Source organism: Bos grunniens, chromosome 8, assembly GCF_055505025.1.
Source record: "Bos grunniens cultivar Pamir isolate PY7600 chromosome 8, Bosgru_T2T1.0, whole genome shotgun sequence".
NCBI lineage: Eukaryota > Metazoa > Chordata > Mammalia > Artiodactyla > Bovidae > Bos > Bos grunniens.
In genome coordinates, this window is record NC_141172.1 from 74,416,534 (window position 1) to 74,422,992 (window position 6,459).

A 6,459-nucleotide genomic window follows, 5' to 3' on the forward strand; every position below is an offset into this window, starting at 1 on the left:
TACCTGGGTTCGATCCCTGGGTCAGGAAGATCCCCTGGAGAAGGAAATGGTAACCCACTCCAGTATTCTTGCCTGGAGAATCCCATGGACAGAAGAGCCTGGCGGGCTACAGTCCACGGGGTCACAAAGAGTCAGACATGACTGAGCAACTTCACTTCACTTCTTCAGGAATTTGCTGTATGACTTAAGGAACTCAAACCAGGGCTCTGTGACAATCTAGAGGGGTGGGATAGAGTAAGAGGTGGGAGGGAGGTTCAAGAACTCATTTTGATGTATGGTAGAAACTTACACAATAGTGTAAAGCAATTATCCTTCAATTAGAAATAAATAAATAAAAATAAAGACACTTTTCAAAGATACGCCCAGGAGAAGCGTCTATTTCCAGTGCTGCTTCCTGGTATATATGTGATAGGAACAAGAGTTACTAACCTTGGGATCAACGTAAGAAATGGGAAGAAATGAACTAGCATATTTTTCAGTGTCTACCATGCACTTGACATGTCCAAGATCCCCATCTGATAAGTGCCAGAATCAGACCTCAACCCTGACTCTAGCTAATTTTAGACTAGTTAACCCCAAACCAAATGGCCTCCCCTTATCAATCATGTGCATTTTATATTCTTACCTGTACCGTGGTTTTCTGTCAAACTTCTATCTTAAATAGGAGATCAGTTAAACACACACAAGCCTATTTTTAAAACCCCTCTATATTTTATTTTAAAACACTGATTCTAAAATATAAAAGAATTACAGAAAAAAACAGAATAAAAATAATTTTTTAATAAAATAAAAACAGAAAAGCAAACATAAAGTATAAAAGACTTACATAAAACTTCTTTCCCAAAAAGATTTGGAATAAAGGACAAATTAAAATTTTACTGTTCAAAGACTGCCCTCTGGTGGCCAAAGATAATAAACCCTCTAAAAAAACAACCTTTCATAGAAAAGATATGGAAGACCTCAAGAACGATAATCTGTAACATTATATGAGAAAACATTAACATGTTTATGTTCCGCTAATTATGATCCATGTGATATACTATGCTCACAGACTGGCAGCAGGATATCTATCAGAACATTTCCAAAAGCCAGACGCACAACAGACCACACACTTGACCATTAAACCCAGCTGCAGCAGCGGTTGTTTCCTCTGTGTTTTTCAGAGTATCACATGGTTTCATTCCTTCATCCCAATTTTATTGGGATCCTATTAAGTTGCAGGTACGCTGAATTTTATTGGGTACATAACAGAGAACTAAAGAAATAGCATCTGTTCTAGAGAACCTCATGTTCTGATGAGAAACAAGGTCCCCACCCTGTTAGGCTGCACATCTGTGACCTACATGAGCCCCAGAGTCAGGGGTGGCTGTGAGCTAAAAACTTTCATTTGCAGAGGCACCTTTTTTCATTCATGTGAGACATACGCTAATAGATTCTCAGGTGGGGTATTCAGATAGTGGTGCCTATTGGGAGGGACCTCTCTTCAAAATCTTGGGTATATCTTATGCCTGACAAGCTGGAGGGATCACTCTTTAGTATGTGACCTATTTCCTCCCCTTGTTCTGTCACGAATATTTTCCCCTTCACGGTTTCTTAAAAGCAAAAGTTAAGGTTTTCCAGTCTCTAGTCACTAAGCAATCCTCTGGGTATATGCTAACGTAGAGAAGTTGTTAACAAGAATGGAAATGCAGATAAAAAGTAGCAGATAAAAATCCAGCTGCTCTACTGACTTTTTAGGCAACTCCCAAAGCCCCTTCCTCTGCCCTGACCCTGGCCTCCTACCCCAGAATACAACCAATGAAACAGCAGCAGAAGCCAGTGGTCTACTGGGGAGCCAGGACATGGAAGTGACTCAGGACCCTGGCAACGATAGCCAGTGTTAAGAGTACACCCTACAGCTTCCAGAAAAGTTTCTGCAAAAGGTCCTTGGCTAGTAACTATTCAACTTGAATATGATAGTTTTTCCTCCAATCAAGGCAAACAGTACTGGCCAGGGGTGGGAGCAGGGGGTTGTGTCAACTTTCAATTTGTGGCTGCCAGAAGCCAGGACTGTGCCTCCTTTAGTCTCAGATGCCAGGATGATGGCATGTGGTAAAGGGAGCTATGAGTGTGCTGGGATGATGTGTGCAGCCCATGTGAGTGGTAAATACATACAGTTTTGTAAACTGCTCTTCCCTGTTCCTTTTAAGTCTAGTGGGGCCATCAGTCCTACAGCCCTCCGCCTCTCACGCCTCAAGATGGCCCTGTTCCTCAAGATGGCCAGAGAGCGTCATCCTCCTAAGAGATACAGTGGTTAGTCCAGAGCCAAGTATGTGACCTAAGAAGAAGAGTCAGGGTCCTTTCTCTACTTTGGCAGAAATGTCAGGGAGAAGGACTGTGCTCTGTCTCTGAGGCCCATGGCTACTTTTGTTGCCTTCTGGAGAGAGTCATCACAGGAAAGCAGAACCAAGCAAAGCAAAGTTCCAATGATGTCATTTAAACCCCTAGATTCGGCTATTCCCCATGCTCCCCACCATGGGTCCAGAATCAGCATAAGGTGAGGCAGATGTAACTTCTTGTAAAATTTCCTTTAGGGTCAAGGCAGGGATGTAAAGAATCTCTGTGCTGTAGAAAATTCATCTGCCAATTTTGGTCTTGGAAAAAAAGGAAACCGTGGGGACACAGCAACAGGAGCTAAGTAGCCAGGGCCTAAAGCAAGCTGTAAGGCCCTCACACAGCAAATGCTAAATTGCTTGTGATTACGGATGACTTTTTTTGCTTCCTGTTTTTTTTTTGTTTGTTTGTTTTCTTATTATGTACATGTCAGCTTTCAGAAATAAATGTTATTTTTAAAACCTTAAAAAAATGAAAATTAAATTAAAAAGTTGTAAGTCCCTCTTACAGCTAAGAGGGACTTTAGGTATTATCCAGCCCAAGGCTCTTGTTTTAAATATGAGAAACCAAACCAGAAGGGAAAAAGAAGTTACTCAAGAGAATACCCGTTAAAGCCTCGCAGGTCAGGTGGGGGTCATAGTTTAGTAGAGAAAACTAGGATTGATGAGTGCTAGACCATCGGAGTACCTGAGCCTTTCACAATGATACTTGTTTAATCCTCACAGTCAACCTGGGATTATACTTTCTAGCTCAGTTTCATAGATGATAAAATTCCGACCAGAGAAGTTAAATAACTACCCCAGCGTCACACAGCTAATGTGGAACAGAGCTGAGCTTCCAATACAAGCCTAAATCCCTTTATTCCTATTCTACCTTTAGATAAAGAAAATATTATGAGGTAAGACAAGAAGCAAGTGGCATTTAGCACTGATGCCATTCCTTATTCTTAAATGAGATGTCAGTAACTTGAGAGCATCTGGGAAAAGTCAGGAAGACTTCCAATACAGGCCAAGATCTGGTTTAAACTGCTAAATGAGCCCTTTAAACCTCCAGGTCCCAGCAGCCTTCTAAAAAATGACAAAGTTGAAATAGATGGTCTCAAAATAAATTTGCAAAATGGAACAGGGAAAAGGAATTGAGTAGTGAGTGGCCCAGAATCCTAGAACTCCTTTGCCACTGCCTGGGGCCCAGGCTGTTTCCTTCCCTGAGGTCTGCGTGGAAAGCAGCTGCCAACATAGGAATTGGCAGGCATTTGAGGATGTCACTGATTTGATGAGTCATTTGATAATTGCTTACATAATGCTCACTTACCAGCCCCTCTTGAATTGAAAGCATCAGAACCCTAATCATTAGGAGACTCTACGACCCAAAGCTCATTCCTTGGTGATAGCTTGTTTGCTTAAAAAAAAAAACAAAAAACAGATTAAGATATGAATAATAGATTACTCCATTTCATAGAGGCTAAAGGACTTTGAGAGCCCTTTCCTCAGGTTACAACTTAAATTGGTTTAAGGCCTGTTCTTCACACTCTCATGTAAGACATTCACTTGCTCAGTTTCAGGTTCCAGTTCGGCTCTATCATATCTTACCTACCTTCTCCTACAGCAACAGAAGAACTTATTATAAATGTGACTTCTTGACTAGTAAGGATCCATCCATATTCAATTGCTTTAACAAAACTTCTGCCTTGTCTGGCTATAATAAGATCAAGATAAAAGAGAACATCCTAAGGGAGAAATTACTAAGATTTGGCATCACAAATGTGACTTACATGCCTGTGGTCTATTTTTTTCATGTCAGTATGCCCTGTACCTTGAGAAGACTCCACCCAATTGCAATGCAATGATAAATCTGGGTTAAATAGGCAAAGAAAGGTAATTTTTTTCTAGTGATATTATCAACAATAGCCCACCTAGGGGAGAGAGTGACATGGGACTTATACACCTCAATATTTTGCATCCTCTTTCTGGCCCTTACAAGTCATTATTTATATTTGTTCTTCTAAAAGAGCTATTATTCAAGCTCACCAAGTAGCCTAGCTGAAAAGAGAATTTAGAGGTGGTCACCTCACTTCCAATTTTCCTTCATCATACCTCACGTTATACTGAGACAGTGTCTCTCCTTGGTTGCAGTTTACCAGATGTTCTCATCTTGATTTTAATACTGATATGCTAACATTATTGATTAGGTAGAAAATTAAATTGTATGCTTCTGCAATATCTTTATTTTTTAAAGTTCACTGGGCACTTTGTCTGAAGTTTAGTTAAATGTTCCCTTAATTCTAAGTGCACTAGCTGGGACCCCAGTAGAACCTCTGCCTTGGTTTCAACAGTACGAGCTGCTACAAGCTGTACTGGGTCTTCAGTACAGTTTGTACTATTAACAGGCTGTATGTAAATACTGCCACTCCCACTGTCTTCAGATACAGTCACGATGCAGCGGATCTATTTGTGCAGATGATCAGTACAGTTTTCCCTTGGACAGTGATTGTGGTAAAGTACATTCAATGCCTTTTAGACAGTTTATGATGAGCCTGGCAGCCGAGGTTTCCAAACACCTCAGACCCACTGAGAATTTCCTTGTTTCCCAGGACTCCTGCAGGAGTGTGGTGGCTAAACTGAGCCAGCAGCTCCTGGGCCCCATTCCATCTCTGGCCAGAGGCCCCCAGGATGTGCATGTACCAAAGGGCTGAGGGAGGAGCACTGACACCCAAGGGAGTATCCCAGAAACCTCGAGATGGGGTCTGGCCCCTGGTCCTCCACAGCGATCCCAGATACCTCCTGAAATCACAGACACACGGTGATGACCCTTTTCACCACCCCTAGGGAGTCTATGGGAGAAGGCAATGGCACCCCACTCCAGTACTCTTGCCTGGAAAATCCCATGGATGGAGGAGCCTGGTAGGCTGCAGTCCATGGGGTCGATAAGAGTCGGACACGACTGAGTGACTTCACTTTCACTTTTCACTTTCATGCATTGGAGAAGGAAATGGCAACCCACTCCAGTGTTCTTGCCTGGAGAATCCCAGGGACGGGGGAGCCTGGTGGGCTGCCGTCTATGGGGTCACCCAGAGTCGGACACAACTGAAGCGACTTAGCAGCAGCAGCAGCAGGGAATCTATGAAAGGGCTTCAGGAATTTTATAAACTCTCAATTTATATAAAATGTGTATATATACATTATCCTGGGGAGGGCCGCCACAGTGAAAATGCAGAGTCCTAACCACTGGACCACCAGGGAACTCCCTGTCATATATATATATTTTTTAAATCTCATCTATGGAAGAGCTCTGTGGAAGTCTCCAAGTAGGTATTACTGGAACAGAGAGACACAGTTAGGCCAGTTCTGTCACAGATGAGCCCTGAATCTCTGAAACCTAGCCATACCCAATGTATGTGATGGGCATCCAGATGCCAAGCTAAGAGATGTCCCTGAACTTGTAGAGACTCTTAATGATCATCCCAAGTATGGTCTGGTCCTTGAAGGGACTATTTGCCCCTGGATATCAAAGAGACAAACTCAGAAGAGGAAAAATATAAATGCTCTGAGTCTCCAGCTAGCTACATTCATCAAGGTTCCAAGCCAAGCCTCCAGGACTGACCTCTGGGCACAAAGAGGGGAGTGAGAGCCACTGAAGAGGAGTAGTCATCATCTCAACCTGGCCCTAAGACCCAGGGCCAGAGGGGCTCCCTCCAACTCCTGCAGAAAGGGAGGGCTGGTCGCTACAGCCAGTCACTCTCCCTCATCTAACGCCCAAGGACTTCCCGGATCCTGAAATAATACTGACCCTGCAGAAGGAAGCAAGGCCCACGACTGGCCCAGAAAGCCCACTGGAAAATGCAGTTTGTGTCCTGGCTGGGCACAGCCTAATCTGGAAGCTTCAGACATGGAATATACTTTGAAGCCAAGGGCTCTTTATACTATGGTTCTCAAACTTTATTATGAGTTTAAATGTTTGTTACGTAGTGCAGATCCATAGGCTCAGGGGACTGTGATCCAATACTTCTGGGGTAAAACCCAAATATTTACATTAAAAAAAAATAAACTAGTAATTGTGATCTCAGGAGTCCATACAAGGCATACTCTA